Below are 18817 nucleotides of genomic sequence, written 5' to 3'. Positions count from 1 at the left end.
ATCATGCAGAGCACACATTGAAAGTAAAGTGAGAAAATTGCTAAGTTAACTATATATTTACATTCATGTAGAAAGTATTATATCCTGTATTTTGATGAGCCCTTAATTTATCTAGAACTCCTTTCTCGGACTCTGTATTCATACAGGGTTTGAACAATGTTAAAGTATTTTGAAACAGGATATTTTCATCAAAACTGGACAAATAACATTTTTTTTCTTTTTTTCTTTTCCTTCCCCTTCTTTTTTATGGCTTGTACTATAGATAAAACTGAGTGTCCATCTGGTTGTGACTATAATCCACAAGTTGCTGTCTTAATGTCTATGTAAAAAAAAAAAACGCCTCTGTTTTTTAAGCTGAATAAACAGAGACTAATATGCAACCAGACATAAGATCCACCTATATTATGCATTTCCACTATTTGCCCTTTAAACAGTACAACGTTAAATGTATTAAGCCCTTAGATTTCTTCAGCATCCTATCCTATATTATAGTCACCATGTAGTTTTTAAAGTACCTTTGTATAGTGAGATATCCAGTATTTTGTCCATATTAGTGTGAGCCTGCTTCCTCAATGAAGTTTTGCTGTATCCTCAGGTTGCTTGAGTTGTTTTTACTCTTCACTTTCATTTTTATTCTCCTTTGGTGCAGGACTGTGAAGAGTTGGGCTCTGTAGCTTTAAGGAAGCATTGCACCTTGGGAATTCAACCTTCACTCAAGGTTAGTGTTGACCACCTAGCCTGATGGGAGCTGGAGCTTCTATTTTAGACTGACGATTATGTGAAGATCATACCCAGGAACCAGCACTTGATTTCGGATGCAAAAAGCAGGGCCCCTCGGTCGAAAATCATCACGGGAAAAAGAAGCTTAGCAGAAGCGCATTATACAAAGCAGGTAATCTAGATTATGTGGAAGGATCTTCTTTTCTTTTTGCTTGTGGCAGTGAGAGCATAACTAGCGTTTATTGGGTTTTAAGACGCGTTTTTTCCTGGGTTTGTTTTAAATACTTTAAAAATCGTCGTAGCTGCTTCTTCCTTGTTGTTGCATGAGTATCTGTGGTCTTGCATTGTAAAGGTAAGTGTGTTGGGGAACTTCATTTGGAATCTGATTTGTTTTGTTATGAGGAAAGAACAGTAAGGGGCAAACTTTTGTCTCTCTAGTTTAATTTGATATGGTAGATCTTGAGCAATGGTAATGCTCATGCCATTCCAAACCACAGATTTTTTTGTTTTGGCAGCAAGTAATATTTTGTTAACATGAAGAAAGCTAAGGATCTTGGCATATACAATTCTTGGTCTAGTTACAACTGGTGATGGTCTAAGAGCCCTATGTGCTCTCTCAATAGAGATATGTATGCCATAGGAACCTATACAAGGTAATATATTATGCAGTTTTGTTGGTAATGAAATCTGCACTAGGAATAAGGTAGAAGTGATGGGTTAAACTCATACGGGAATTTGTGCTTTGCTGTGTTCACAGGTGATTATTTGTTTAGCACCAACATCATAAAAATTTTACTGCCTGATTTTGGAGACTCATCTCATCTCTATGATAATGGCAGTAAGCAGTTGGCGCGGTCAGGATGCACAGGTTATATGTTGGAGTCAGAAAGTGTACAGACCAGATCCTGTGCCGACATCATGGACACATTCTCTTTACCCATGGGCACACAAAAAATACACCACATAGTGAGGGCAGGTTACTGTGGACACTCATAGTAAGGAAAGCGAGCAATTCACCTATGAGCCAGGGATCAATGTCTGCCATAAGTCTCATAAGTTGGGGGGGTGATGACATGGGTGCACATACTGGTGCACATCAAAGGCACAGGTACCATCCTGTCCTTGATCTGAGTTGATGGGTGTGACCCAATGTACATGCAGGGCCATCATAAAGATACAGCATCACAACCTTTGCAGTGTTGATAAAGAAAATGCAGGGAATGCATGATGACTTCCTGGAGTGCATGTCCAGTATGTGTGATATTTTTCATGGAATTGATCATACACTGATGCAAGGCAGCTCCTCCCAGGCTTACAGGCAACATGTGAGGTATAATACATCGAGCTGATTCAGGTCTACCTCCACCGGTAGTAGGAATCATAGATATCAATGTCCACAGTCAAGTGATGCACTGCCAGCCCACCCACAACAACAACATCAGGTATGGATGTACTTTACAGGCAGTAGAGGGTGCCCACAGGTACATGGCAATCACAGCTGTAACATATCTTGTAATTGTGTATGTGGTCACAAAGCATGGCTACATCTACCTAGGGCATTGGTGTTCATAGGTTCATAGGTAGGTACTAGGCTATATGCCCAAGGGCCTAAGTAAGCCTAGCCAACAATGTTCCCTGGCTTATGTCACCCAAAAAAGTTAATTTTGTGTGTGCCTGTTGAGCAGAGACACAGAAGTGATCCCTGGGGTGCATTTCCTATTTCCCATCAACTCATCAAGATTTTTCTTGAAGAGTGCTAATGAGGAACTTTGCTTGACATAGATGGGTAGCTTATTCCAGAGTATAGGAAGTCTATGGGACAGAAATCTATCCCTTGAGCATGTCCTGTTTATTGTGGTGACAAGGTTTAGGTCCCTAGAGCATGTAGCTCGGAGGGATTGGGATTTCTTTAGGTGTAGCATGTCTAACAGCTCTGGGTTTAACATAGCTTTATATGTTAGGCAGATATCTCCTCGGAGTAGGTGATATGCTACAGAGTAAATAGGTTCATAAGTTCATAGGCTGATACTAGGTTATCTGCCCTAGGACATTTATAAGCCTAGCCAGAGTGTGTTTGGCCTTTGCTGGATTTTTTTGAGATGGTTAGTGTAGGGCATCTGTTTGAGGCCAGTAATCCTCTTTGTGAGGTACTTCTGTGGCCTTTCCAGCTGCAGATGTCTTGTGAGGTACATTCCAAAAGGGGCATTGTACTGTATAATGTGTCAATTGAGTGCTGAGTAGAGGGGAGCAATGACCTCTTTTTTTTCTGGATGAGAACCCTTTTGTGGTGAGGTGTGCCACATAGAAGGATTTCCTGACTACTGTGGCAATGTGATTATCAAAGGAGAGACTACTGTTCACCTGGGTCCCAAGGTCTCTTATCACACATTCGGCATTAAATAAACTGCCATTTATGTGGGAGTTCATGGGTACAGAGTTTTTACCAAAGGGGATGACAATGCACTTTTTGGCATTGAGCTTGAGGCCATGCCTCTGACACCAGACATCTGTCACAGTGAGGCCCTTCCATAGGATGTCCACATCATTTGGGGACTCAGCTATGGTTCCTAGTTTGCAGTCATCTGCGAACTTTGTTAGTCAGAGGCCTTCAGTGTTAGCCTGTACTTCAGAGTAGTAGATACCAAACAGGAGAGGTCCCAGGACTGAACCCTGTGGTACTCCACTTGTCACTGGCTGGAAGTCAGATTTGGAGTCTGCAACTTTTACAGTGTGGGTTCTGTCAGTGAGCCAGTTAGCAACCCATCTTGTGAAGTAGAGATTTGTACCTAGTTTAGTGAGTTTAGTTATAATTCCAGAATGGGGGATGGTGTCGAAAGCCTTGGCGAGGTCAAGATAGGCTGTGTGAACCACCTTACCCTCGTCTACTGCTTTGGTGACTGCCTCAAAGAAGTCGATCAGGTTCAGAAGGCATGATCTGACTTTCACAAACCCAAACTGGGTGGGGTCCAGAGTTTGGAGGTTACCAATGTCTTTGTTTATGAGTTCCATGATGATACGAGTCCCATGGCCTTGCAGACCAGGCTCATCTGGCTAATAGGGCAATAGTTCCCAGGATCAGTGGTGGCTCACCCTTTGTGGAGTGGGATAACTGTTGCTGTGTGCCATTCAGTGGGCACAAAGCCTAACGTGAGACTATGATTGAACATGGTGCTTAGGTGGGGAGCCAGTTTGTTCTTAAATTCATGTAAAATGCAGCCTGGGATGTTGTCCAGTCCCATGGATGCTGTGTTTTTGGTTTTAGAGAGTGCAGTTTTTGCCTGCATAGATGTGATGACAGGGACTCTGCATTCTTCTTGTATAGATATGGGCCCTTTAGGGGGTGAGAGGGGGGTAAAGGTAGCAATGAACTTATCTGGCAGGATGTTGGCAATATCAATTGGTTCTATAATTTTCATGCCATTGTGCTGTAACTCAGAGCGGATCTGGGTGTAGCCATTGAGATTCTTGACATAGCTATAGAATGCTTTGTGGTTGCTTTTAGAATCAGTGGTGATTTTATTTTCGTAGCTAGCTTTGGAGGATCTTATAAGGGATCTCAGCTGCTTACTGAGGCTGAGCAGGGAGCTCCTACACTCATGGGATTTTTACTCTTTTTTGCAACAGTATCTTCCTTCTGTTGTAGAGTTTGTTTATGGCAGGGGACCACCAGTTTGGCTTCCTTTTTTTGGAGGATAGCGTCTTGGTTCTGTTTGGGATAGTACGATCCATGCACTTGTGTAAGTGCTTATAGAGTGCATTTGTGTAGGATTCAGCAGTCGTAACTGTATTGCCCATCTGCATGGGTGTCATGAAGTTCACTACTTCTGTCTTAAGAAGCATGAAGTTGGCTTTGGAGAAATTTTTACTGTGGCTTCCTTAATGGTGGGTGGTGGTGGGATGCGGATATCTAAGGTGATTAGCTTATGGTCAGATCTGACCAATAAGGAGTTGACTTGTGGTGTGGAACACCAGTCACTCAGGTTGGTAATGACCATTTCTAGGATATTGTTGCCCCTGGTGGGGGTGTGGATAAGTTGACCCAGGGCAGTGGAATTTATGAATTCCAGAAAGCGTTGAGTGAAGGAGTTGGTATATGAGTTATTTTCCCAGTTAATGGTGGAATAGTTGAAATCACCGATTATTAGGGTGTTTGGTTGAATCCTGGGGCATGGTCAGGAATATGTAGCAAGCTACAATTTGGATTGCAGTTTTGCCCAGAGTTAGTTGCACTTGGATAACCTCGGCTGCATTATGCTGCATAACTAGCCTGGAGGTGTGGATATCCTTAATGAATATGGACACATCTCCGCCTTTGGTGTTCTGTTCCAGGTTAGATGGCTGAAAAGTGTGGTATGAGTTATAACCTGGTAATGCAGGGATGCTCTCTAGAGCCTTGAACCAGGTCTCAGTCTCTGAACAGATATCGATGTTCTCCATTTTAAGGAATACCTTGGGTGAGTCCATTTTGAGATTTAGACTTCTAGCATTGGGTAGCATTACCCTCAGTTTTTGCTTGCCCATTCCTGTTACAGTGGTGAATTTGTCATTTGAACCTTGCCTAAAAAAGGCACTATAGGGGAGGCAAGACCTTTAGCCAGTATCTGGAATCCCAGGGGCGACAGGTGCAGGCCATCTCTGGCAAAGCATCATGGTCTGACGACCATGTCATCCCAGGCAGACAGATACTGGATCCCCTTAGAATAACACCAGAACCTTAGCCAGTTGTTGAAGTCAATCATTTTGTCCTTGTACTGCAGTATCATTCTTGGTAAATTCATGGGTGTTACCCATGAAGTTCCTGCTACTGACAACTTCTGACAGCTGTTATGGGAAGTAGCTTGCATGGGGTGGCCTTTCACCTACCATGCATGTCTTGGTCCTAGGGTGTACTCCACAGTATATCTGACATCACCAATAACATGCCTGTTGGAGAAGTTACTCATGACAAACCACGTGTGTAGGTCATATGTTTGCCATATGTGAGAGTTATGGTAACTGCCTGTGTTGACTGCAGATACATTATTGATGATACTTTGTGCATTTCAGACCACCTGTCATTTAATGGAGTGTTACTGTTTATAGTTCACATGCCTTCTTCTTAGGTCACCAGGTTGGACCTTTATTTCAATATGATTTGAAGTCTATGAACCCCACAGAAAATGGGAAATGTCTACCTTCTCTATGTTACATAGAAACCACATAAGCTTCCCCACATGTTGTATGGTATTAAGGAATTTATGGAACATTAAACAAATGAATGGAAAAAGACCACACCAGATACTCCAAAAACAGTGAAACAGTAAGCGCTTTCATTTACTGAAATAAGTAAACTTCTTCAGACAGTTTAAAAAACACACAAGTACACTTAAATACAATTACTTATCATGACATCATTTTCTTTAAAAAAAACAAGCCTCATTTTAAAGTGCCAAAACACTTTCTCACAAGGGGCAACCCATATATAAAATAAAACATATACAAATAACTACATATAACTACATAGTTCACCGATGTTACATATAAAGAAATACATTGTATATTAAAATAAATATGCAACAAAATCCAAAAATATAAATCTATCTAAGTAATGCTTTTAATTTCAAAATACTCTTGATAGAAACAAATTCATTTAAAACTTGAATTTGGTCATTGAAAAAATTTCAGATAATATCAGGGGAGGGCCATTGGATTTGAAACTGGAGGAGAAGGAACTTGTTTGGCAGTTGAAATTGAATGCCTTAGTTCCTCCAGGTTTAAATGAATTTGTTTCTATCAAGAGTATTTGTATTAGCACAATTCAAAGCAGACATATAGACCACATATACTGAGCCACTTACATATAACTTTCCTAAACCACAAAGACCTCCTAAATAAAGTACACATAAGAAATACCCTTAGCAGCCCCAAACACACTCTTTCAAAGCAACACCCACATCAACACTTAGAGCTACATCTCATGGAGCATCTACCTCTAAGCCCATAAGGGAAGTCACCACACAATCCAACATCCTAGTCATTGGATACTCCACTGTGAGACACACTGATGTCCCACTCACCAGGCTGAGTAAGGAGAAAGTTACGGTCAGTTGGTTATCAGGGGCTATGATCCGCCACATTGCACATTCACTCAGTTCACTGGATCACAATTACCATTAAGACTCAATCATAGTCCATGTGGGAGTAAATGACCTGAGATGTACCTCCCTAGACTATATGAATAGATACATCATACAGCTCTTGGAATATGTATCTCAGGCTGGTATAAGCCTAGCACTGAGTGACATTTTACCTTCTCCAAGGATGATGCCACAATATGAACAAAAGATGATTGACTTTAATAATTGGCTTAGTTTTTGGTGTCATTCTAAGGGGAGTGCAATATTTGTCAGCATGGAAGGAGATGGTCAACAGACCATGCTGCTTTGACAGGGATGGTCTGCAACTCTCCCTTCTAGGCTTTCAAATATTAGCTAAAACATTGTCTTCTCCCATAGTGCATTTTTTGGGCAATACCAAACTGAAAGTACTTCCGACATAGCAAATCAAAACCAAGAAAATCTAAAGGTATTACTGCTCAGTGCTAGGAGCCTATACAGAAAAATCTACTCCCTGGAAGCTCTCTTTACCATAGAGAATGCTGTTGTCTGTGCGGTCTCTGAGACATGGTTTAAAGCTGTGGACAGTACACCAACAGTGTAGGGTTATAATGCCTTTCACACATTTAGTCCAGCTACTATACAGGCAGGGAATAAAGGTGGAGGTGTCTCTATTTACATAAATATACTTCAAGGCTGGTCAGACAGGACAATGCCCACCACCATCTACAGTTGTGCATGCAGTCTACCCAGGTGACATGTAGCAAGGGTAGTAGAGTGTGTCACAGGCTATGAAAGCATAATGACGCTGACTGTCCCCGTTGTCCTTGACACAGTGCTCTACACATATGCACCTAGGGATCCATGCACATATACTGGCATACCTTACTGTCACTATGTCTTATGTGTAATCCACTATCTTTACTACAGCAGCCCACCATTGTAGAATGGATGGACAGGGACAGAGCAGACATGTGATTCAAAGCAGGGACAATTGAGAGGCATGCCTATAGGTGTTAGACAGCAGACTATCACTGGCATGTCATTATCATAGATCTAATACAAGCCTACTATTTTAATCCCTATTCCCCATACCTCCATCCTCTCATCCACATCCCTTTTTATGAGGAGATGTAGTACATACCTGGTAGACTGATGTATTCCTTTTATTGAAGTGTTCCTCTGCAAATGCTTTGCACATATGGTGTCTGTGTGAGCAAAACCAAATACTGACCTGTTCACCATAAGCAGTTACCTTTTGCAGGTAATGCTCATTAACAGGTAATTACCTGTGCACCAGTTTGTGGCTCAGAATTGCTAATTGCATCCAGAACAGCTGAATTGTACTATCATTGGCCAATGACATGGCATCACATTGCAATATATAAGGCCTTCATGTAGGCACTGGCCCCTTCCTTAGTTTTTGAGATGGACATTACTAAGGTGTGGAGACTACAGCATTGCAGAGGGTACATACAAATACTGTCCACTGTAGAGATATATGAAGTATGTCCATAATTTTGTCTCATATGTTTGGTCAATGTCCCATGACAGTGTGGTCATCTGATAGGTCACTGGCAAACATTGTGGGTTGAGGTCAGAAGGGTGAGAGAGATGAGTGTCACACTTCATAACCATCAGAATATGCATGGTAATGCAGTAGCTCCTATTAACTTAATATCCTTGTAAGGGCAAACTGTGAAACATGTACCAATTTCTGGGTCTTTGCCCTGCCTTTATGTATGGCTTTGCCCGGATCCCTTGTTATAGGGGGTTGGGAGGAATGGTCAGTCTGTAGCAGCTACCTTAACATACAGTCATGCATGCTCCAGGGTGCAGCTGCTGCTGCTGCCTAGGACACAATGGGGGGAGTGTGAACACTTTGGAGGCCTGCAAGCTGTATGTGTAACTGTGGCAGGTGTGGCAGCTCTGCTGTTACAGCAGAGCCAGGGTATGTGTAATCATTACAGTCCAATCAGGGCATGTGCTTAAGGTACATCTGTTATGCAGCAGTGCCAATATCAGAGTAGTAGGTGAGCTAGTTAGGCTATATGAATTTTTGCAGTGTGTCCCTACCTGTAGGCCTGTAACTTGCAAAACTGGGTAGCTGATAATTCAATAGGAGTAACCTATGAGGATTAAAATTGCATGACTCAGTCATTACTTGTTGTGTTCACAACAATGTAATTGAAGTACAACACACTGGATTCAAACCCAGGAATGTGTGTGCCAAAACTGTCTGTATACAAGGCATTAAACAGACTGAGCTACTGAGTCAGTGCTGCAGCAGGTGTGTTTGCTAGATATATGTTCTGACATACAGGCTGTGACACATGTCTGCATCCATCAGTATGTGCATGTGTTTCAAAGGCAGATGTCCTGCAGCAGGGTCCCATTTGTACATATGTACTCTACTACTGACACCTTAGCATGTGTGTTTGAAGATGTTGCAGGTAAAAGCAAGCATTTACCTGCTATCTCAGGCTTCACATACTCCCATTATTGTTTATGTGGCTGTCTTCTCATGTATTTCTGCATCAGAGTCACAGATACCCTCCCATCTGTCACATTAGGTTTGATTTCAGTCTGTCAGTGGCAATCAGTATGTATTGCTGGAAACACCTCCTTTATTTAAGGTCTGTGTGGCCTAGTAGGTTAGTGCTGTAGTTGATAGGGACGCAGGTTCAAAACATGGCAGGGGGATTATTTTATACATATGTCTAACACTGTGAGAAACACATTGGATCATTAAGGCACTTTAAAGCTCATTTAAGTGGGTTTGCATGGTGCTGGGCAATGCTCTGCATCTCAGTGCCCTGCTTAGTACTACACAAACCCACACTAAAAATTTAAAAAAGAAAAGAAAAAGGGGATGATAGGACAGTGGTGAAATGGGGAAAAGCAGGAGGAAAAACATAGTGAAAGGCAGGTAGAGATGTGCAAGACAGACTTAGGGAAGGAGCATAGCTTTCCATTTCTTCTATGGCAAAAGCTGTACAGTTTGACAGATTTTGTGGATGAATTTGGACTCTCAAACCCCAGAGAGTGGGTTGAGAACAACATAAATGTGTTGTCAAGCCAGTTGGACCAAATTAATTGTGTCCAGTGGACACGTGTACAGAATGGAAAGCTATGCATGGGGTGATATATATATATTTTTTGACAGGTGCCCATTTTTTTTTTTTCTTTTTTTTTTAAATAAGGCGAGAGTGGACTGTTGGGGCAGGGATATAGGCATGTGTGAAAAGGTAAGTTGGGTAGGTGACGATGCAAATGCAGACAGACAAGACAGACAAGACAGCAGACAGGCACAACGTGTAAAACATGAGGGGGTAAACACCTTGGATGGGGAGGATGTTGTGCAATCCAAAGTGCATGTGCCTTTAGATGGCAGCAGTGTGACTGTGTTCCACACCCATGGGCAGTATATACTGTTCCTTCACTGCTCTGAAGATGGCTGTGCTGGAAGCTGGGTGTCAGGGCCACCCAGCCCCATCAGGTTGTCGAGTCTGCCCTCAGTCTGGCACAGGCAATGTTTATAGCTCCTATAAACAATCCTTTGCACCATGACTGGTAGTTGATCCTGGGTGACTACCACCCTCTGACACTGCTTCCAGGGGGGAACAGGCCTTGTCCCCTGAGTTGATTCCCCCTGAAGGTGGTGAAGGGCCAGCAGAGGGGGCACCATTGGCCTGGGTCCCAGATGCTACAGCCAGCTGAGGTAGGGTAGGCAGATTAGCAGGAACTGGCCTACACTAATGTGCTGTGTTTATGGAGGTGAAGCAATACATTTAGGTTAGTTGTGAACAAAGCCATTGTTAGTAATAACAGCATGTCAGAACATTGGAAATAACCCAATTACATGTCAATGCATATTATGTGAAACACAACAACGAATAACAGAACAGTCAGTATGTTAACAGCATGCCAGTAACAGTTAAGGTGTATGGCCAACAGAATAGGTAATTCAACAAGATATGTTAATATGCAGCCATTGTAATACATAATAATAAAACACATGCCCCAAAATAAAGTTTATGGAATAACATCATATATTAATAGTAAACCATAACCAATGCATAACAATAATAAATATTTGAAGATAAAGGGTGGGGAGAGAGAGAAATACAGTCCATTACTGCCATTATAGGCTATATAGTTGACAACAGTACTGCTATCTACTCTATAGGTCTATCCTTTATTTATGTGTGAAAGTGCCCTATAGCGGCTGTAGCATGTACATACCTCTCAAACAATCCACATGGGACAGTATGGGCCAAGCAGTAACAACTGCGGGTACACAACTATGCAGAACACTTGCACATCAGGTGTACCTATATAACTACCAAGGTGTACTTTGGGCTGATGTAGTGTTACTTTGCGATTTCCATAATCATGTCAATGATACATCTGTGACAGAAGGATTATGCAACAGTAACATTCCATGATGGAGTGACATGTGTGAGATGTGTGTGTACAGTACAGACAGTAAACAAATATCATGCCATGGTTGCCAGGCATGGGGATAGAACCCAATAGTAGTGACTGCAGAGGACATCTGCATCAAATGTATTAATTGACTGTAGCACCCTTTAACACACACCCCAGGCATGTAGCCATACCAAAGCTTACACATTTAATTTCTTTTCTTTTATTTTATTATTATTACACTTATTTCATGCATTTTATGCTGTATTTTCACATTCCTGGTAATGAATGTAACAGTCTGTGACATGTAAACACACAATAATGTAGTCATGATATGGGGTACCTCACCCATTTACCTGTAGTTCCTGTGAAGAGAATATCTGTAAACATTACATGACTGATACTACAATATTTAGATCTACATAGCACTAGATTCAAACCCTGGTCTGTGTGTGGCAATAATGTAATAAATACACAGCATTTAGCAAACTGAGCTACTGAGTCACTGATATTTACTGATTGACTGATATTTGCCTAGAGCTCACCTGGCACCACAATATGGCTTGCTAATAGTGGTACAGTTTTATACTTGACTGCAGTGGCAGTTGAACACAGATGCATGACATTCAAGCATGACAGAGATACTAGGTAAAGTATACATTACTGCATAGAATTCAGATGTACACATTACTGCATAGAATTCAGATGTACACAATGCATTGTTAGTGTGTTGAAATATCTGTGAAGTCAACAAACAATATCCAGTTATGGGTTATTTTTTGCAGTCTACGACAAGTACACTGTTATACCTGGCTGCAGCACCGTACCTCCCAGCTTGAATGCTTGTAGCTGACGTGCAATGGTGAAAACAAGACAAACCAGCTGTACATGATTTACCTTCCTGTTATTGCTATTGGTCCATGTGTTATTGGAGACCAGCTGTCATAAGTCATTTCTTACAAAACAACTCTGAACCAACACTCATTGCATAACAGGCTTTAGTAGATATGCCTTCATGCAGGTACTGATACTATTTGGTGTTGTAATTGCAGAACAGTTTTAATAATTGACTTTAATGCAAAGCAGCCCTACTGCACAACAGACTTTATTAGACATAACTTCATGCAGGCACTGATACTATTTTGTGTTTTTATTGCAGAACAGTTTTAATAATTGATTGCATGCAAAACAGCCCTATTGCACAACAGACTTTATTAGATATACCTTCATGCAGGTACTGATACTATTTAATATTTTTATTGCAGAGAGTTTTAGTGATTGATATCTTGCAAAATATCCCCACGTCCACAGTCACTGCACAACAGACTGTAGTAGAGAAACCTTCAATCAGTTACTGGTATAATTTCATGTTTTTATTGTACAAAAGTTGTCATTATGCAGGTGTTGCAACACAACTGTATTTCCACAATTATTGCAGTACAAACTTTTATTGCATATACTTTATTATGGTTAATGCTTTAGTCTTCACTGCTTATGGCACTGCAGTTGGCAGTATGCACTTCTTGCAGTACAGGTGTAAATCCACATTCATTGCAATATAATCTTTACTGTATATAATCAGAGTTAATGCTTTACTCTGTATTGCTTATTTGACTATAGATAGCAAAATACATCTGTACTCACCACACTCACAGCGCAACCCAGCCATGTGCCTGGCATGTGCCTCAATGTTGTGAGCCCTCTCCTCTGAAGCTGTTGGGAGATAAGCACACCATTATGCATACCAGTTTAGCAGACATTCAAGATTAGATATTAGGGAAATACAGGTAATAGGACTTACATATGTGTGGGACATTCACAGCCCGGAATTTCTGTTAACCAAGTGTCTAAGAAAGCACCCTTCCATCTTTTCAGGTCATCATGGTGGTGATGACACTACTCACCTGTGTCAGGGATACCAGTTGCACTGGTGAGGTCCTTTGCAGCTAGTCCCATGCCTCCTGCTTGCACTCTGAGCCCTGGTAACCTCCCTGCTTCAGCCAGCCCTTATGTGTTTTAACAAGGAGTCTGACCATGACCCTGGATTCCTGAATGCCCCACAGCTGAGCCCAAAAGTGCGAACCCTCTTCAACGCTTGCCATTGTATCCTTCAGAGACAGAGCTCCAATGGATTATGCTGTATTCTTGCCTATTGGGCTTAATATAGCTTGTTTTTCCACCTTACACACCATTGGGCAATATTTAAAAATGCAATGCGTCACTTAGCCGTACACAAACCAGCATAGCTAAGCTGAGTAGTGCTAAAACCCATATGCTTAGTAGTCCTTAGCAGTGTGCAAACCAGCTAAGCAGAGTTAAGCAGTGCATAAACAATTTCAGCCATTATTGTGTTTATGCGGTGCTTTGCAGGGCTTAGCAGGTTTTAGCACAGGTTAGCTGGGTGCAGCAGGCTAGTATTTAAAAATAATTTCCATGCTTTCTATTTCAAACAAAAATGCTAACTTGCTCTTTCATGTATTCAAACCCTGCACCCACTGCACATGAGACCGTAACTCTAACCATTTAGCCATGTGGATATGTGATACTTTGCTATACCTTTATATATACCTCTGAGCTACCTTTAAGCAGTGCTGAGCACTGCGACGTGCCACGCAAATCCACTCAGCTATGCTAACACTTGACCTTTACAGACTTATTAAATATATCTGGTTTATATTTTTAGATGTCTGGCAGGTGTCTTGGCACCGCTTAGCACTGCTGCGCTCCACACCATGCCACACATTCATGTTTTTTTTAAAAAAATTAAAAAATAAAATGATATTGCTATAATACCTAATAAACAAGGATATAGGGGCTCTCCAAACTCTGGATCCCACACAGTTTGGTTTTGTGAAGAGTAGATCATGCCTGCTAAACTTGGTCAACTTCTTTGAGTCAGTTGGCAGAGCTGTGGATGAAGGCAAGGTGGTTCATACAGCCTACCTTGATCTGGCCAAAGCTTTTGATACCATTCCCCACTCAGGAAGCATAGAAAAACTCACTAAGCTAGGCATCAACTCCTATGCAAACTGGCTCACGGGTAGAACCCACAGTGTGAAAGTAGCTGACTCCAAGTCAGCCTGCCAACCAGTCATGAGTTGAGTCCTACAGGGTTTGGTCCTGGGTCCTCTCCTGTTTGATATCTACTTCTTTGAAGTTCAGGCCAACAGGAAGGGACTCTAGCTGACAAAGTTTGCAGATGATTGCAAGTTGGGAGCTATTATTAACTCCCCAAGTAATATTGACATCCTACTGAAAGGCCTCACTGAGACCAACGACTGATGTCAGAACCATGACCTTGAGCTCAATGCCAAAAAGTATGTTGTCATCCCCTTTGGGAAAAAAACAGTTCCCATGAATTACCACATCGATGGTAGTCCACTGAACACAGAAGGCATTATAAGAGATCTGGAAACATAGGGTGACAGCAACCTCTCTTTTGACCACCATATTGCCACTGTGGTCAGAAAGTCTTTCTATGTTTCACATCTCATTACTAAGGGTTTTGCATCCAGGAAGAAAGAGGTCATTGTCTCCCTCTACTCTTCCCTCATTAGGCCAATCATTGAGTGCAATGTCCCGTTTGGCATGTACCTCACTAAACACCTGTAACAGCTGGACAGGCTGCAAAAGTACCTCACAAAGAGGATCCTTGACCTTAAACACAGCTATATATATATATATCTGTCTATATGAAGTTGGTCAACTCTTCCTTTGGTTAACATCTGTTTAGCTGAAAAAAAAAATAGTTGACTAAACAGCTACTCAGATGTGCAAGATTGCACATTCTTGGGTTAGGATATATGCCCTATCTCTAAGATTGTGTGCGATCTCAGAGTTAGTATATGTAACTGGAAGGAGTGTGCAGGAGCAGCCCCCCATATGAGGGTGTAGGAAGGCTTCTTTCTCCTGCAAAAACAATGTTTTAAACTATTTTTGTATTTTATGTTTTTGCATGCACCAAGAATGTAGATCAGCACGTGCGTAGTAATGTGTTGGCATTTGCAAACTCAACTTTTCAGTGTCAAATTTATAAACATCAGGATTTGGTTATTTCAATCAATAGCAATACACTCATATATTACAGACCACTTAATGCATTAACCAAAAACCTTTTATTTTGATTCATAAAGCAAGTAACAAGGTTGGCTTAGTTTTATATGGTTTGCAGTCTGCTCTTCCAACAATAATACATACTTTCACATATTTTACTCCATCACTAAGGGGCATGTTTTTCTTTTGTCTGATTTGTTTATGTAACATTTTAAAAGATGCATCTATTTTAATACCTTAACTTGTTAATAAGAAATACATATCTAAATAATAGCAAAGCTTGTTAAAATCCTTCACTAAATCATCCGTCCATTATATTTGCTAAAAATGATCAACATAGTATACATGAAGCAGGCTGTAGAAATCAATATAATTATCAATTAAAATGGTAGTTATCTTTTATTTATGAAAAAATTACTAAGGGTATATTTCTACTTCTATAACATCACAGAGATCATTATCAGTTCAAGACAGTTGCAACAAAAACAAAAACTCATCTGTTACTATGTGACACATCGCCTGCTGCTTAAAATAATTCAATGATGAAAGAAAAGGCATTTTCAAAGGTATCTCTTTCTTCTTTTCCCTTCTGCTAACTTTTTACACAGTTCTAAAGGATGCCGTTCTCCTGTTTTAACATGCCTAACATCTTGCATGATATAGCTGAGCAAAGATCCATGCTATTGTTTTCTGTTAACAACAACATATGAATGCAATGACATTAAATACTAAGATTTTCTCATTCAATCTTTATTTTTTTCTGAATGCCTAAGATTTCTGCTTTTTGACTACTTTTTACATGATTTTTAAGATGAAATTATATATTCTTCAGCTCATTTGTTACAGTTTATCAAGTTATTAGCTGGAAGAGTTAGTTAGTCTACATACCCATTTCAGAAGTAAAACAGGTTAATAACTGATGAAGTAAAATAACAAACCTAGCACATCCAATCATACATAGTATACAAAATCACATGACATCAAGTCACTTATAGTGCATATACTCTAGCTGTATGAATTTATGACAGTTGAAATAGTTTCAGGTTGACATATGGAAGTAGTACCCAAGTTCAGTAAATATACAAAAAGGAGAGGCAAAAGACTATTATATGTTTAAAATAGAAACATATTTACAAATTATTATACAAGCTGTTTACATGATAAATATATTAAAAACATGTAAAGAAATTAGTAAAGCTCATTTGGAAAGAAGTATATAAATATTTGTCAATGTAACAGATTTTCTATTTAGAATAAGCTGGCAGATCTATATTAATAATTTTCTCTGAGACATTTGCATTCATATTAACAAAAAAAAATTGTTTGGACTGGAAACGTTGTAGCACTTTTTTAATTTGAGATGCTGATTCCAGCAAAGAGAAGCTATTTTTTTTAAATCCCTGTTACCAATGTTTAATTTAAACTGGTTATGTTCAATAAGAGACAACATTCTCAGTGTTGCATCTGATCGAATAAGAAGGGGTTTTGACTGATACTTGTGTGTAATGCAGAAATTGCTCTAGGTTAAAATTTTGAATATCGTATTAACCAAAAGTAGGGTTGTTCTATCTGTAACCCAAAGTCTGTGAGATTTCTGAAGCAGTAGGTAGTGATGCACATATTCTTCATAACAGAAATAGAATAGAATAGAATAGAATAGAAATAAATCTATACAATTTAGTAATGGTTTGCAGTAGGCTTGTATTAGTGACACAGTGCTGGGCAGTTATGGGAAGAACATAATCAGTTTTGACAGTTGCAAAGTTTAGCAGGCACTTTTCTGGCTTCTGGTACAAGGAAGTAGAAGAATTTGTTGTATAACCTTAATTGTACAAGTACTATGCCAACTGCTGATTCTGTGTGGTTGAGGAAGGAGATGGGGATCTAGAATTGGAGCAAAGCATTTCTATGTTCAGATGTTTTCTTTGTCTTTTCAGCTTTTCCCAGTTAGGGGTCGCCACAGCAGAACTCCAGTCCACTAATGATTGGCAGTCGATTTTTATGGTGCCGAGTTGCCAGCCCGACACCCAACCTTCAGTGAAGGCACACCTATTCAGGCATGTCTTTCTGAGGCCACTCGACCACGGGGAGGACATGCAGACTCCACATAGAAGGCACTCCAGCCGAGAATCGAACAGGAGAACCTCTTGCTCTGAGGCAACAACACTACTGCTGTACCACTGCGGCTATATTTCTATGTTCAGATGTGAAGGGTGTTATTTCTTAGATGGTGTTTTAGCTGAAATAGAGTTACAGCAATGGGGGGGGGGGGTCAAGAGATGAGTTTGGGAGGAGCTTCTAGTACTGATTTTTGTCTAAGAGGTCAGAAAATGTGAACACTGGAACCAATGCGGAAAAACCTATGTGTGATTGTGACCAGTAGAGAAAAAGACTTTAAAGTATTCAATTTTTCATTGATTAACATTGATATGGATATGGTGAATCTGTTTAGTCAGGGACTTTCGTTTGTTCCTTCTAAGAAAGCCAACTTGGTAGAGACTTTAATAGATATCAACATTTTTTAAAAGAAAAATGAACTTTAGTTTGATTTTTAATGATTTAACCAATGCTCTGGACAGTCTTCAGGTGTCCAGTACATACATCCTCCCCCTGCACCCTACCTTAGAATTATTTGAAAAGATCTGTGACCTGGATATTAGGAGTATAATGTTGGACACTGATTATTGTTATGAATATAATCTCACTAAGAGGGAATGAGAACAGTTCAATTACCTCAAAAGTCTCAACATAGGACTTATGAAACCGGACAGGGGGGTTATGGATAATAATATGTATAAAAACATTTTTGAAATTATTGTATGATGATCTTATCTTCCATTAACTTGGGTTAAATTAAATACTACTTATTACAGGATTAGAAACCAAGTGAATGACTTTTTCATCTAGGGATAGACTAGTTATGACTATTTTAACATTTGCATATGGCTTGTCCAATCATACCTATAATTTTCGGGGTACCAAAAATCCATAAGAATATAAAAAATTCACCTTTTCACCTTATAGTGGATGGTCATGGTTCCACAACAACAGCATGTGCTAAATACATTGACCATAAACTTTAAGGGATATTACAGCAGGAAAAGCCATATTTGTAAGGACTCTTAGTTCTTCCTTGATAAGATAAATAACCTCATGCGTGATAAAAATGGCATCCTTAAAACTGCTGATGTGAGGGATTTATACAGCATAATTTCCCATCAGTATGCCACACAATGGCTTTGTGAACTTCTTGCCAGGGGAGGAGTAGCACAGGAGCAAATTAATATGTATGAGGAACTCATAAAAGGTATCTTAAAGAATCATTTCTTAATGTACGAGGGACAGTATTTTTGCAAAAGAAGGGGGTGGCCGTGGGCTCCCCGTTTGGGTCATTAATTGCAAATATAGTTATGGCACAGTGGGACTATACCTACCTTTTTTCTACTCAGTATAAGAACTCTTGGTGCTTATATTTGTGCTACCTGGATGACATATTTATCATCTGGAAGGACAGCAAAGAA

General features: G+C 40.2%; 1 long non-coding RNA gene across 1 annotated transcript in view; it reads left to right on the top strand.

Moving 5' to 3' along the window:
• Positions 1-713: 713 nt before the first annotated feature.
• LOC122806853 overlaps positions 714-18817 on the top strand; it is a 128804-nt gene continuing 110700 nt past the window's right edge. The window contains exon 1 of the long non-coding RNA XR_006365565.1: positions 714-892. This is a non-coding gene — a long non-coding RNA (uncharacterized LOC122806853). The remainder of the gene's footprint in view (positions 893-18817) is intronic.

This window comes from Protopterus annectens, chromosome 1.part1 (assembly GCF_019279795.1).
Source record: "Protopterus annectens isolate FY-2018-M chromosome 1.part1, PAN1.0, whole genome shotgun sequence".
Lineage (NCBI taxonomy): Eukaryota > Metazoa > Chordata > Ceratodontiformes > Protopteridae > Protopterus > Protopterus annectens.
The sequence above is the reverse complement of the archived record's forward strand: the minus strand, read 5'-3'. Positions and strand labels throughout refer to the sequence as shown.